Genomic DNA, 16485 nt, shown 5'->3' with positions numbered 1-16485 from the left:
ATATTGTGTTATGTGTTTTTAAATTTTTCAACCTGAATAGTATAAATTCATTGTTCTTCTTTTCTCTCACTTTTGGGGATCCCTGGGTGACTCAGTGTTTTTGCGCCTGCCTTCAGCCCAGGGTGTGATCCTGGAGTTCCGGGATCGAGTCCCACATCCGGCTCCCTGCATGGAGCCTGCTTCTCCCTCTGCCTGTGTCTCTGCCTCTCTCTCTCTCTTTGTATCTCTCATGAAGAAATAAATAAAATCTTTTTAAAAAATTCATTGTTCTTCTTTTCTCTCACTTTAACATTCCATGTAATGATTCATTCCTTTTGACTACTATATAATATTCTATCATATAAATATGTCACATTTTATTTATTCATTACCCTTTTGTTGATATTTATTTTTTCCCTTTTGTTGATATTTAGATTGTTTACAATTCCTTGAAAGTCTATACTCTAAGCGTATTATCTAGTGTCCAGATAAATTTTTGCATATGCATACCAGGACTAGGATATGTACAAGAATATTTACAGGAGTAATAGCCATTTATAATACTTCCAAACTGGAAATATCCTAAATGTCCACTAAAACAGAACAGAAAATAAACTGTGGTGTTTTCTTAGAAAGGTGTATCTATGCATTAGTATGATGAATCTTAAAAAAGAGAGTGATGTTTAAAAAGAGAATAAAGATTAAGGGAATAAGAGATAAGTTACAGGGGCACCTGGGTGGCTCAGTGGTTGAGCATCTGCCTTTGGCTCAGGTTGTGATCCTGGGGTCCTGGGATCAAGTGCCCCAATCAGGCTCCCAGCAGGGAGCCTGCTTCTCCCTCTGCCTATATCTCTGCCTCTTTCTGTGTGTGTGTCTCTCTCATGAACAAATAAATAAAATATTTTTTTAAAAAAGGAGATAAGTTACAGGGGAATATATAATTCCATTTATATAAAGTTCAAAGGTATGTAAAAATATATTGCTTAGAGATACACATATTAGTGGTAAAACTGGAAAGAAAAGCGACAAGGATTAACATCAATGTTCAGAATAGTTACCTCTGGGAGAAGAAAAGCACACAGAAGACCTTTAAGGTATTAATACTATTCTAAGCTGTGTGGTGGGTTTATTGGTGTACATTTTACTATTTTTAACTTTAATATGCATTTTACATACTTTTGGATTTTATGATAACTTTAATGTAATGTAAATTTATATTGCTAAATTAAAATTTTAACTTTTTATTATGGTAAAAAATACATAACAAATATACCAACCTAACCATTCTTAAGGGTATAGTCAATAGTGTTAAGTATATTCACATTGTAGTGCAGCATACCTCCAGAACTTCTTCATCCTGCAAAACTGAAATTCTATACCCTTTAAACACTAATTTCTTTCCCTTCCTCCCCCAAGCTTTGGCAATCACCCTTCTACTCTCTGTTTTTATGATTCTGACTTCTGTAGATACTTAATATGTATGGAATTTTACAATATTTGTCCTTTTGTGACTGGCTTATTTCACTTACTATAATGTCCTTGAGGTTAATACATGTTGCATGTGATGGAATTTTCTTCCTTTTTGAGGTTGCATAATATTCCATCACAAAATACATATACTACGTATTCCTGTTTAAAAAACAATTTTAGGGATGCCTGGGTGGCTCAGCGGTTGAGCGTCTGCCTTTGGCCCAGGGCATGATCCTGGGATCAGGGATTGAGTCCCACATCAGGCTCCCTCAGCCTATATCTCTGCCTCTCTCTGTCGCTGTGTCTCTCATGAATAAATAAATAAAAGTCTTTTTTTTAAAAACAGATTTGTTCATTTGAGAGAGAGAGGAAAAAAAAAAAGAAAGCATGAACAGGGGGAGAGACAGAGGGAGAAGGAGAAGCAGACTCCCTGCTGATCTTGGAACACAACTTGGGGCTTGAACCCAGGACTTAGAGATCATGACCTGAGCCGAAGGCAGACACTTAACCATCTGAGCTACCCAGGTGCCCCTACATTTTATTTTATTTTATTTTATTTTATTTTATTTTATTTTATTTTATTTTATTTATTTGTTTTATTTTATTTTATTTTATTTTCTTCTTTTCTTTTCTTCTTTTTTCTTTTCTTTTCTTTTCTTTCCTTCTCTTTTCTTTTTTTAAAGATTTATTTATTTGAGAAAGAGCGCACAAGTGAGTGTGTGCATGAGTGGGGAGAGGGGCAGAGAAAGGAGAGAAGCAGATTCCCCGCTGAGTGTGGAGCCCCACGCGAGGCTTGATCTCACGACTTTGACATCATGACCTGAGCTGAAATCTAGAGTCTAAGGCTTAACTCAGGTGCGCCCTACATTTTCTTTATCCATTCATCTGTCAATGGACATTTAGGTTGTTTCCACCTCTTACCTACTATGCATAGCGCCACAGTGAAAACAGGTATGCAAATATCCCAAGATCCTGCCTTGAATTCTTTTAGATATATACCCAGAAGTGGGATTGTGGGATTTGAATCATATGGTAATTCTATTTTTAATTTTTCTGAGGAAACTCTATACTGTTTTCCATAATGGCTGCACCATTTTATATTCTCACAGTGCCTAAGGGTTCCAAGTTCTCCACATCCTTGCCAATGCTTGCTGTTTTCTGTTCTTTTGATAATGGCCATTCTATTAAGTGTGAGATGTTATATCATTGTGGTTTTGATTTGCATTTCTCTTATGATTAGTGATGTTGAGCGTATTTTCATATACCAGCATGTTGGCCAGATGTATATCTTCTTTGGAGAATTGTCTATTCAAGTCCTTTGGCCATTTAAAAATCAGGTTATTTGGTTCTTTTTTTTTTTTTTTTTTTTAAAGATTTTATTTATTTATTCATGATAGTCACAGAGAGAGAGAGAGAGAGAGGCTCAGAGACACAGGCAGAGGGAGAAGCAGGCTCCGTGCACCGGGAGCCCGACATGGGATTCGATCCCGGGTCTCCAGGATCGCGCCCTGGGCCAAAGGCAGGCGCCAAACCGCTGCGCCACCCAGGGATCCCTATTTGGTTCTTTTTTAAAAAAAAAAAAAATTATTTATTCATGAGAGACACACACACAGAGAGGCAGAGACAGAAGCAGAGGGAGAAGCAGCTTCCATGCAGGGAGCCCAGTGTGGGACTCCATCCCGGGACTGCGGGATCATGACCTCAACGGAAGGTAGATGCTCAACCACTGAGCCACTCAGGCATCCCTATTTGGTTCTTTTTGTTGTTGAATTGTGGAAGTTCCTTATACATTCTAGACATCAATCCGTTACCAGATACATATTTTCGAATATTTTCTCCATTCCATAGGTTACCTTTCCACTAGGTGGATTGTTTCCTTTGATATGCAGAAGTTGCTTTTTAAAATATTTTATTTTATTTATTGATTGAGAGAGAGAGAGAGAGAGAGAGAGAGAGAAAGCGAGCACTCTGCGGGGGGTGGGGGTGGGGGTGGGGTGATAGAAGGAGAGGACAGACAGTCCAAGGCAGACTCCACACTGAGCTCAGCGCCCAATGTGGGGCTTGATCTCATGATCCTGAGATCATGACCTGAGCCAAAACCAAGATCAGATGCTCAAACAACTGTGCCACCCAGGCACCCCCAGTATTTTATTTTTAAGTAATCTCTACACCGAATATGGGGCTGGAACCTATAACCCTGAGATTGAGAGTAACACACTTCACTGACTGAGCCAGCCAGGTGCCCAATATGCAGAAGTTTTTAAGTCTGATGTAGTCTCATTTGTTTATTTTTGCTTTTGTTGCCTGTGTTTTTGATGTCATAGCGGAAAATCACTGACACATCTAATGTCCTGAAGCTTTTTACCTGTTTTCTTCTAGTTTTATAGTTTTAGGACTTACATTTTGGTGTTTCATCCATTTTGAGTTATTTTTTTGTATATGGTTGTCAGGTTAGGGACCTTCTTTTGCGTGTGGATATCCAGTTTTCCCTCCAAAACCATTTGTTGAAGAGACTGTCCTTTTCCTAGTGTGCAGTCTTGTCACCCTTGTCAAAGATCATTTGGCCATATACTCAAGGGTTTATTTCGGGCTCTCTGTTTTGTTCCATTTGTGTACATATCTGTCTGTATGCCAGTACCACACCATCTTGATTACTATTATATTGTAATGTGGTTTGAAATCAGAAAGTGTGAGGTTTCCAGCTTTCTTTTTAAAGATTATTTTGGCAATTTGGGGTCAATAAAACATTTTTTCCTTTGTTTTCTTTTTTGTTCCTTCTTTTTAAAATGTAGGCTCTCTGCCCAGCATGGAGCCCAATGTGGGGCTTGAGCTCATGACCCGGAGTCAAGACCTGAGCTAAGATCAGATACTTAACCAACTGAGCCACCCAGGCACCCCCTCTTTTCCCCCTAAATACATTTTTATAAAAATTTTAATTTATTTAAGTAATCTCTATACCAAATATGTGGCATCCCAAGAAGAAAAATTTCTCATTTTAATGTAAATATGATGATTAGAGAGGTTATGAGAAGTCTTTCATATGTTTATTGATCATCTGGGTCTTTTCTTCAGCAAATTGCAGGGTTTTATCCTTGGCCCATTTTTTCTTTTCTTTTTTTTTTTTTAAGATCTTATTTATTTATTCATGAGACACACACACACACACACACACACACACACACACACACAGAGGCGCAGACACAGGCTGAGGGAGAAACAGGCTCCATGCAGGGAGCCTGACGTGGGACTCCATCTAGGGTCTCTCCAGGATCATGCCCTGGGCTGAAGGTGGTGCTAAACCGCTGAGCCACCCGGGCCGCCTACGTTTTTTCTTTGGAATTGTCTCTTATTTATTGATATGTAGAAATTCTTTATATATTCTGATGCTAAGCTTTTTTTTTTTTTTTTTTTGATACTCAAGATCTTTATTGATTTGACTGTAACAGCAACCATTGGTGAGAATTTAATTTTTCCCCTAATTTCCAAACACCTGCTGGTTTAGGACAGTTACAAAAACAACAAAACCCCAACAGAAGTGATCATGGACTCACACAGGACGGCCTCAAGACGGCATGGTATCCTCTGCTATCCATCCATGACAGTGAAATGGAGGGGGAGGCAGTGGGGGGAGGGGGGCAGAGGTCAATGACATCAAAGGACAAAGGGAAGACCAAGGAAAGTACTGGCAGTCTCTACTTTACATTCAGAGTGGATGGAGCTGGGCCGCTGGTGCCACTAAGACGGGGAAGGGCATTTGTTTTAGATACAAAATATTTTAAAGATGCTCAAGTAGACACCTGGATATGCGAGTGTCCTCTGGGCTCCCCCAAGAGGCCTCCAATGAGGCTTGTTATATATGTGACATATCTTTTCCAAATCTGTTGCTTGCTTTTGAACATTATTTATGGATGATTTTTGTGTGTGTGTGTGTGTAATACAGCGGTTTAAAGTACTGAGTTACTCAAATTTATCAATCTTTTTCTTATGGTCTGTGTTTTTCATATTGTTTAAGAAACCTTTATTCTGGGGCACCTGGGTGGTTCAGTGGTTGAGCATCTGTCTTTGGCTCAGGTTGTGATCCTGGCATCCTGGGATGGAGTCCCGCATCAGGTTCCCTGCAGGGAGCCTGCTTCTCCCTCTGTCTCTCTCTGTGTCTCTCATGAATAAACAAATAAAATCTTAAAATCTTAAAAAAAAAAAAGAAAACTTTATTCTGTGATTAGACAGACATGATCCTATATTTTCTTCCCAAGTTTTAGGTTTTCATGTTTAAGTCTTTAATCCATTTGGATTTTATTTTTGTGTTGAGTTAGTGTGGGATGTTACATATGAGAACTGACCCAATACCATGTATCAAATAGTTCATCATTCCCCCACCAATAATCAATTCCAACTCTAATATACATCATGCCCTCAGATACGCTATGGTCTATTTATTTTTCTTTTAAAAGAAAAAAAAAAACCTCCAGCATTGTTGTGATATTATTGCAATATAACATACACAAATTGAAGGTATAAAATGTGATGATTTGATACACATGTATATTGTGAAATGATTACTACAGAAGGGTTAGTTAACAACCATGGTCTATTTCTGAACTCTATTTTGTTGCCAAGTATTTTGCCTATTACTGTCTTTGTCAATTACTGTAGCTATATCACACTAATAACTATAGCTTTGTAATATTCGTTTATATTTGGTAGACTGTGCACCCAATTTGTTTCAAAAGCTAGCTCACAATAAATGTTAGCAGTTATTGTTATTATTTGCACAACTCTATTATTCCTCATGATTTTAAAATCACCTTGTCAGATTCCCTGGAAAAATCTCATTGGGGATACTGGTTGGAACTGTAATGAATTTATCAACTAATGTGAGGAGAATCAATGTATTTTATTTTATTTTTTATTTTTTTAAAGATTTTATTTATTAATTCACGAGTGACAGAGAGAGAGAGGCAGAGATACAGGCAGAGGAAGAAGCAGGCTCCTGCAGGGAGCCCGATGCAGGACTCAATCCTAGGACCGAGGGATCATGACCTGAGCCAAAGGGATCATGACCTGAGCCAAAGGTAGACGCTCAACCACTGAGCCACCCAGGTGCCCCAATATATATATATATTTTAAGATTTTTATTTATTTTATTTATTTATCTGACAGAGAGAGAGCGTGCACACAAACAGGCAGGGCAGCAGGCAAAGGGAGACGGAGAAGCGGGCTTCCTGGGGAGCAGGGAACCCCACAGGGCCGGATCTCAGGACCTTGAGATCATTACCTGAGCTGAAGGCAGACACTTAACCGAATGAGCCACCCAGGTGTCTCAGGATCAATGTATTTTAAATGCTGAGGGGCACCTGGGTGGCTCAGTTGGTTAAGCGTTGGACTCTTGGGCAGCCTGGATGGCCCAGGGGTTTAGCGCCGCCTTTAGCCCAGAGCCTGATCCTGGAGTCCCAGGATCAAGTTTCGCGTCAGGCTCCCTGCATGGAGCCTGCTTCTCCCTCAGCCTGTGTCTCTGCCTTTCTCTCTGTGTGTCTCTCATGAATAAATAAATAAAAATATTTTTTTTAAAAAAAGCATTGGACTCTTGATTTCGGCTCAAGTTATGATGTTAGGGTGGTCAGATCGAGCCCCCTGATGGGCTCCATGCTCCACGTGGAGACTGCTTGTCCCCTTCTCTCTTCCACTGCTCACCCCTCTCCTTGTGTGGACTCTCTCTCTCAAATGAATAAATAAAATCTTTAAAAAAAAATTGCTGAGCCTTCTCATGCATGGACACTGTAAATATTTCTCCATTTATCCAAGTTTTCTTTTCTTTTTTTTTTAAGATTTGCAATTTATTCATTTGGGAGAGAGTGAGCATGAGCATGAGCAGGGGTTAGGGTCAGAGAAGCAGACTCCCCACTGAGCAGGGTGCCTGATGCAGAGCTAGATCCCAAGACCCCCAGGATCATGACCTGAGCCAAAGGTGGATGCTTAACCAACTGAGCCATCTAGGCACCCCTCAAGTTTTCCTTAATGAGGGATACATCCCTCATTAAAACATAATTTTCTCCATAAAATTATTACACATTTTTTTTTAGTTTGTCTTTAGGTATATATAGTTTCTGTTGCTGTTGGGAATGATCACATATATTTTATTACCTTTTAAAATTGTTAATTAGGATATTGCTCTTATGTCCAGCATCTTGTTAAACTCCTATTAGTTTCAATAGTTTCTTACTTGATTCTGTTGTTTCCCCACATCCTTGGCAACCCTTGCCTGCTGCCATTGCCAAACTTTGATTTTGCCAAACTACTGGTAGAAATGCAGTATCATTACTCTTTTGCTGTACCTTGATTATCAGTAAAGTTGAATATTTTTTCATATTTATTGACTGTTCCAGTTTCCTCTTCTGTGAATTAGTTGACTGTTATCTTTTACTTATTTTTCTTTTGTATCACCTTTTTTTTTTTTAACTGGGTGATCTCTAATAATTCCTTTCTTTTTTTTTGTTTTGTTTTGTTTTTTAAAGATTTTGTTTATTTATTCATGAGAGACACAGACAGAGAGAGAGAGGCACAGACACAGGCAGAAGGAGAAGCAGGCCCCATGCAGGGAGCCTGACGTAGGACTCCATCCTGGGTCTCCAGGATCACGCCCGGGGCTGAAGGCGGTGTCAAACCGCTGAGCCACCCAGGCTGCCCTGATCTCTAGTAATTCCAAAGATACTCTCAACACGAATGAAATTTACTGCTTTTGTTCAGGTTTATTCATTTTCCCCCATTGTGATTGTGTGTCTTGTCTGAGAAACATTGTCCATGACAAGTCTTTCTGTTCTCACTTTCAATTACGTTACCCTAACCAGAATACCAGTGACCTCCATGTTACCACACCCATTGGTAACAACTTTACTCAACGTCTTAGCAGCATTAGACACAATCTCTTTTCCATCCTTTCAATGAACACTCTCTTTAGCTTCCAGGACACTATGCACTCCTAATTTTTCTCTTGCTTCACTGGCTTCAGTTTATCAGTTTACTTTAATGCCTCCTCTTTTTCTTCTCAGCTTGCAAATGTTAGATTTCCTTAAGACTTGTCCTGGGTCCTCTTCTCTTTACTACTATTCTCTTTCCCTAGGTGACATATCTACTCCATTGGCCTTCATTATCATGTATATACTGATGACTCCAAGATTTATTACTCTAGCCCAAACTCTTTTCTGAGCTCAAACGATACATCTCTTCTCTTGCTTTGAATCTCTGTCAAGATATCTAACAAACATCTCAAATTAAGTATGTCCAAAAATAAGTCTTATTCACACTGAAAAAATTTAAAACAAATTTTCAAGTATAAGGAACAAGGGAGTGGATCCCTGGGTGGCTCAGCGGTTTGGCGCCTGCCTTCAGTCCAGGCATGATCCTGGAGTCCCGGGATCGAGTCCCACATTGGGCTCCCTGCATGGAGCCTGCTTCTCCCTCTGCCTCTCTGTGTGTGTGTCTATCATGAATAAATAAATACAATCTTTAAAAAAAAAAAAAAAGGAACAAGGGATGCCTGGGTGACTCAGTGGTTAAGTGTCTGCCTTCAGCTCAGGGCATGATCCTGGAGTCTTGGGATCAAGTCCTGCATTGGGCTCCCTGCATGGAGCCTGCTTCTCCCTCTGCTTGTCTCTGCCTCTCACTGTGTCTCTCATGAATAAATAAAATCTTAAAAAAAATAATTTGCATTTCTCTATTATCAAGTGAAAATAGTTATTTTCCATTTGGGTTCCAATTCGGTTTCCTGCTGTTTGGTTGCCTAGTCATATACTTTGCTTATTTTCTTTAGAGCTATCTTTTAATTTTTTTTTAATTTTTTTTAAAGATTTATTTATTTATCCATGACAGACATAGAGAGAGAGAGAGAGAGAGAGAGGCAGAGACACAGGAGGAGGGAGAAGCAGGCTCCACGCAGGGAGCCTGACGCGGGACTTGATCCTGGGACTCCAGGATCGCGCCATGGGCCAAAGGCAGGCGCTAAACTGCTGAGCCACCAAGGGATCCCTAGAGCTATCTTTTTATTTTTATTTTTTTTTAATATTTTATTTATTTATTAATGACAGAGAGTGAGAGGCAGAAACACAGGCAGAGGGAGAAGCAGGCTCCATGCAGGGAGCCCGATGTGGGACCCCATCCCGGATCTCCAGGATCACACCCTGGGCTGCAGGCTGCGCCAAACCGCTGAGCCACCAGGGCTGCCCGAGCTATCTTTTTAAAACTGATTTGTAGAAACCTCTTGTTTGAGGTAATATGAATCCTTTTTTTTTTTTTTAATTTTTTAAATTATTTTTTATATTTTTAAGATTTTATTTATTAATGAGAAACAGTGAGAAAGAGAGAGAGAGAGAGAGAGAGAGGCAGGCAGGCAGAGACACAGGCAGAGGGAGAAGCAGGCTCCATGCAGGGAGCCTGACATGGGACTTGATCCCGGGTCTCCAGGATCAAGACCTGGGCCGAAGGCGGCGCTAAACCGCTGAGCCACCCAGGCTGCCCCCTTTGTTTTATATATTATAAAATACTCTCCCCTAATCTGTTGTTCATCCTTTTTTTTTTTTTTTTTCAAGATTTTATTTATTTATTCATGAGAGACAGAGAGGCTGAGGTACAGGCAAAGGGAGAAACAGGCTCCCTGCAAGGAGTCCAATGTGGGACTTGATCCCGGATCCTGGATCCCGGGATCATGCCCTGAGCTGAAGGCAGAAGCTCAAATGCTAAGCCACCCAGGCATCCCTGTTGTTTGTGTTTTAACTTTGTTTATAAGGCTGTCTATGGGATCCGTGGGTGGCGCAGCGGTTTGGCGCCAGCCTTTGGCCCAGGGCGCGATCCTGGAGACCCCGGATCGAATCCCACGTCAGGCTCCTGGTGCATGGAGCCTGCTTCTCCCTCTGCCTATGTCTCTGCCTCTCTCTCTCTCTCTCTCTCTATGTGACTATCATAAATAAATAAAATTAAAAAAAAATAAGGCTGTCTATTACACAGAAGTCACAGTTAAAATTCTGATGTAGTAAAATTTATCAATCTAACCTTTTTTATGTATTGTTTTGTGTTGTAAAAAAAAACTTTTCCTGGGTGCCTGGTGGCTCAGTTGATTAAGCGTCTGCCTTTAGCTCAGGTCATAATCCCAGGGTTCTGGGATGGGGATGGAGTCCCACAGTGGGCTCCCTTCTCAGCGGAGAATCTGGTCTCCCCTTCCCTCTCTCTCTGCCCCTCCCCCTGCTCATGCTCTCTCTCTCTCTTGCTCTCAGTCTCTCAAATAAATAAATAAAATCTTAAAAAAAAAAAAAAAATCTTTCCAAACCAAGTTTCTAGTTTTTCTTTTCACAGTTTCCAAAACAAAGCCCATGTACCACCTTCCCATCTTCCTGCTTCTTGCATTTTCCCCATCTCAGCAAATGGTGCCACCAACTATCCAGATGCAACACCCAAAATACAGAGGTCATAGGGGCCTGTCTTTACCCTCAAGCCCTACATTGAATCCATTTCCATTTCCAACCTCTGTCAATTCCAACTCCAAGCCCATCTGCTTCTCCTCACACTGCCACCACCATAGTCTTGTACCCAGATAATTCTTCACAAAGTGCAATGAGTTAAAAAAAAAATATATATATATATATAAACCTAGTAGTTAATAAGAAAACATTAAAAAAACTAATAGAAAAAGTGGCAAAGAATATAGTTTTCAGAAGAGAAAATACAAAATATTCTAATCACTCCAGTAAGAGAACTGTAAATGAAAATGACTCACATTATTTTTTTTTTACAGTGTGTTTTATTTTTTTTTTAATTTTTTTTTTAATTTACTTATGATAGTCACAGAGAGAGAGAGAGAGGCAGAGACATAGGCAGAGGGAGAAGCAAGCTCCATGCACCGGGAGCCCGACGTGGGATTCGATCCCGGGTCTCCAGGATCGCGCCCTGGGCCAAAGGCAGGCGCTAAACAGCTGCGCCACCCAGGGATCCTGACTCAGACATTATTGGTAAAGATGTAAAAGATTGGTGATACACGAAGTTAGCAGGTTTGTGGGGGAAACTGCCATCCTCATGCATTGCCTGTGGAACATGAACTGGTACAATTCATTTTCTTTCCTTCTTTTCTCATCTTTCTTTCTTAATTCCTTTCTTTTTTTTTAAGTTAACTCTGTCCAACATGGGGTTTGAACTCATGATCCTGAGATCAAGAGTCACATGCTCTACCAATTGAGCCAGACCGGCATGCTTTCTTTTCTTTCTTTTTTTTTTTTTTTTCTGGCATGCTTTTTATGACTAATTTGGCAGAAACAAATATTCAATCAAATTTTAAATGCACATAGCTTTCAACCTAGAAACTACTTCTAGAAATTTAATCCTATCACATGTGCAGCCCTAGCACATGTGCAGAATGAATATCAATATTTATTGCAGTATTTATACTAGCAAATATACTGGAAACAACTAAAAGGTCCATTAAGAGGAAACTTGTTAAATAAATTATGGTCCAGTTATACAATGGATACCTTAATGGACAGATTCTAAAATGGCCCCCAATTATCTCTGCCTCCTGGTACTCATGCCAACTGTAATCCCCTCCCCTTCGGTGTGGGTGGGACGTGATTGCCTTCCAATATACAGAATGGGGCAAAGGTGACTGGATGTCACTTCCATGATTACATCATGTAAGATAATGTACATTTGTCTTGCTAGCAGACTCTCTTTCTTGCATACTTTTTTTTTTTTTTCTCTTGCATACTTTGATGCAAGCCTGCTGCTCTGTTGTGAGTTACCCCATGGAAAGGCATACATGGCAGGGGACTGAGGATAGCCTCCACCCAATAGCAAGAACCTGAGGGCATTGGTTCTACAACTCACAGTGAACTGCATTCTGCCAACTGTGTGAGCAGGAAAGCACATCTGTCCCACATTTTGTCCCCAGGCAAACCTTGGGATGAAAACACAGCTCCAAGTGACACCTTGATGCAGCCTGTGAGAGACCTTAGCATTAAATGCCTTAAGAAACATGGGAGGGGCTGTTTTATGAAGTGGTGAACACCACCACACTACTTATTTATTCTGTCAGGAAAACTGTAAAAAATGAATGCACCTTGGAGTGATCTTCTGAGAGCCTTTCTAGGCTTCTAAAGTTCTGTGATTCTCTCTACACAGGTATACTTTGAGTCCTGTCCCTTTCATAGTTGTTTATATGTACTAGCATATTGTTTTTGTTTCTGACTCCTGAGACAAAAACAAAAAATTGGTACATTTATTGACCTTTCTTTTTTTTTTAATTTTTTATTTATTTATGATAGTCACAGAGAGAGAGAGAGAGGCAGAGACACAGGCAGAGGGAGAAGCAGGCTCCATGCACCGGGGGCCCGACGTGGGATTCGATCCTGGGTCTCCAGGATCGCGCCCTGGGCCAAAGGCAGGCGCCAAACCGCTGTGCCACCCAGGGATCCCTTATTGACCTTTCTATATCCTCTCAGAATGCTGAATATGGAACTTGATGGTGAGATACTAATGACTGTATTGATACAAATTTTTGAGGTTTTTAAGTTCGTTCTAATTTCAGCTGCCATTAGCATAGTAGCCTGTTTTTTTGGAACACAAGAAAGGGGATAAAGGGGTCAAAGATTTGCTTTTTTTGCCACAATCATGCTGGAAATGTAATTTTCTCAAACTACTTGAGTAAAACATCTTTTCCAAAGGCCGTATTTTATTGGAATGATTTTCTGTCCCATTAACTGCAAACAGCCACATGGACTATATGTAGGGGGCCAGTTCTCTGACACAGAGCAGCTTTCAGGTGGAAGTCATTAACAAGGAAAGGCATACCAGTTTCAGGCTGGAAAGGCAGTGCATCTTCCTGGTCACTCCCTTCCAGTTCTGGCTCCACCCCTCTCACTGGAGGTGAGCAAGCATACCAAGAATACCAAGTCTCTCCCACCTTACTTTTCCTTTATGTTGTTAAATCTTGGCACACTGCATATAAACAGCAGGGGAAAATGAGTTATTTATACATTTTATTTAAATTTTGATAGCTAACATTAGCTTGTTCCTGACATTGCTTAATTCTAGATTTCAGAACATTTTGAAACAATACCTTGGGGCACCTGGGTGCCTCAGTGGTTGGGCATCTGCCCTTGGATCAGGTTGTGATCTCGGGGTCCTGGGATTGAGTCCCACATCAGGCTCCCCCTGAGGAGCCTGCTTCTCCCTCTGCCTCTCTGTCTCTCATGAATGAATAAATAAAATAATTTTTTAAAACTCCCCCCCCATTTTTTTTAAAACTCCCAAAATAAAATATTTTTTTTAAACTCCAAAAAACATCCTCTCATGAATGAATAAAAAAATATTTTTTTAAAACTCCCTTACGTTATTTAGCAACTGCTGGAACCTAGGAATTTGTTGTTGAAAACCCTCCACATCTCACAAAGTCTAAATATGTGAATACAATCTATAGGATTTGGGAAAGTCATGGGACGTATGCAGAGGTCTGGGTTCTAGTCTGGTTGGCACCAACAAGCTATTTCTGACTCTGGAGCCATTTCCCTCTTGATAACATAAGAGGTTAAATTGCTTTAAAGAGAATATATTTGGACTTTGAACTCTTTGGTTAAACATAAATTTATGTGAAGCCCAATATATGACATAGATCAAAGCATATTTACTTTGGTAGAAGATGGGACAGGGCCCAGAGGCTCTAAGACAACTTTCAAGAACATTCCAGGCTCTGCAGAACATTCTGGAAGTTTCTGCACCAGATAAGCTCTTCCAGTTCTGACCTCACAGAATAATGTACAAAGTACAATTAAATTTAGCCTTGTGGAGATGAAAGAATATGTGATCACCAAACCAGCTCTGCAAGAAATATTAAGGGGGACTCTGTAAAAGAAAGAGGAAGCCCAAAGAAATAATCCACAAAAACGGGGACTGAATAGGTATTACAATGACACTAAATTCATATCTTTCAATAGTTACTCTGAACGTGAATGGGCTAAATGATCCCATCAAAAGACACAGGGTTTCGGACTGGATAAATAAGCAAGACCATCTATTTGCTGTCTACAGGAGACTCATTTTAGACCTAAGGACACCTACAGCCTGAAAATGAAATGTTGGAGAACCATTTACCATTCAAATGGTCCTCAAAAGGGTTCAAATTCAACTTCTAATTTTTTTGGCTTGCACACCAGTTGGCCAAGATGTGAACTACATTGAGTATTGGTATTAGTAAACACTTAGATTTTAATCGTGACCTATCTGCTATGTTTCATTCATTCAACTGTGCCAAAAACTGAGGCTATTAGGACATGTATGGTTTCTGCTCTCAAACTGCTAGTGTCTCCTGGGGAACGGATAAACAAGTTAATGGTAGAAGGAGACTCCACAGCATGGGAGCACACATGGTGAGGGTACTCAATTCTGGGAGAGGAGGACAGGAGGGAGAGGGAAAGGATTCATAAAAATATCAAGTGATATTTATTGAATGTTCATGTGTCAGGCAGGGTTTTAAGTTTTTTTGTGATCAATTTAGAGACAAGGACAGAGAGGCTCAGGGATCCCTGGGTGGCTCAGTGGTTTAGCACCTGCCTTCAGCCCAGGGCCTGATCCAGGAGACCCAGGATTGAGTCCCGCCATCAGGCTCCCTGCATGGAGCCTGCTTCTCCCTCTTGCCTGTGTCTCTGCCTCTCTCTGTCTCTCAGTAAATAAAATCTTAAAAAACAACAAAAAGCTTGGCTACAGATAGAAAAGGGAGGCAGGATTTTATTTTTTATTTTATTTTTTTGGGAGGCAGGATTTTAAATCAGGCTGTGTGGGACGCCTGGGTGGTACAACGGTTAAGTGTCTGCCTTCGGCTCAGCGTGTGATCCTGGACTCCTAGGATCGAGTCCCACATCGGGCTCCTTGCATGGAGCCTGCTTTTCCCTCTGCCTGTGTCTCTGCCTCTCTCTCTCTCTCTCTGTGCCTCTCATGAATGAATAAATAAAATCTTAAAACAAAACAAAACAAATCAGGCTGTGTGACTCTAGGGCCCCTACTCTTAATCACTACACTTTACTACTTGTATATTCACAGATATGGTAGCGGGTAAGTTTGATCTTGAAGTCCTTACAATCAGATGACAGGGTGGAAAAGCTGGCCAACCGAGAGAGAAGCAGCAGAACGAATGAAAGAAAGCAGAGGTACAAAATAGCATGGCACTCTGGCAATTTTCAGTTGTTAGGACAGCTGGAACCCAAAGTACAAAGGGGACTGTGGTAAGAAATAGGCCAGAGGGGCTATGCTTCTCTCCCGTTGGCAAAATTCCCATTTTTATTTCTGCAATGAAGTTGAAAAGAAGTCTCAGGAAGTGAATTTAAGGGATGAAATAGCTAGATTAGCACCCCAGGATGCCACTGACTTTGGGCTCTGATCTTTTTAGGAGATGAGTAAATACAATGTGTGAAAGGTCCTGGTGTTGGCCAGAAAAATGTTGGCTGAATCTGAATGTGCAGCAGATATTCGGCAGACTGTGGTCCTGGATAGAAAGAGTACTTCCGTAAAGTTCACTTATGGAAGGCCAGGCTGCAAAAACCACTTAAATTTGTTCACATGAGGAAAGTTTAAGAAGTGGCAACCTTATCAAAACTGTAGAACTTGCTGTTAGAATAAATGAACTGTACAAGATGTCCCAAACTCAATGCAAGCGTAGATGTGGTTTACATCTTCTGCTGACAGGCCAAACCAGTTCATTAAATATTCCCCCTCCTTGGCTTTGTGAATATTGTCATTGTGTAATTTCAATGAAAAAAAAAAAAATCTCCTGGAACAAGGTGTATAGAGTGGGGACAGTACACCATCTGCTTGTGTGCACGCCAATAGGAAAAGAGTAGGAGTTGGTAATGATCCAAAACATTTTTGTTCAGAAATACAAAAAGGCATTTTATTTATATTTCCCTTCGCACATGATTTTAATTATGCTTTATAATGACAATGGCCATCACAGGCTACAAATAATCATACTGTTGGTAGACTTCCTGCTTCCTGCTTAAGCAAGCACGG

The 16485-nt window shown here is 40.4% G+C and overlaps 1 long non-coding RNA gene across 2 annotated transcripts in view; it reads left to right on the top strand.

The window, feature by feature from the left end:
• LOC112642122 (uncharacterized) overlaps nt 1–16485 on the top strand; it is a 45037-nt gene that overhangs the window by 1831 nt on the left and 26721 nt on the right. The window contains exon 3 of one of the 2 annotated variants that reach the window (XR_003125061.3): nt 15520–16440. The exons of the other annotated variant lie outside the window; for it this stretch is intronic. This is a non-coding gene — a long non-coding RNA (uncharacterized LOC112642122). Of the gene's footprint in view, nt 1–15519; nt 16441–16485 lie in introns of those variants that run through there. 2 annotated transcript variants of the gene reach the window in all.

The sequence above is a fragment of the Canis lupus genome, chromosome 21 (genome assembly GCF_003254725.2).
Source record: "Canis lupus dingo isolate Sandy chromosome 21, ASM325472v2, whole genome shotgun sequence".
Classification (NCBI taxonomy): Eukaryota; Metazoa; Chordata; class Mammalia; order Carnivora; family Canidae; genus Canis; species Canis lupus.
The sequence above is the reverse complement of the archived record's forward strand: the minus strand, read 5'-3'. Positions and strand labels throughout refer to the sequence as shown.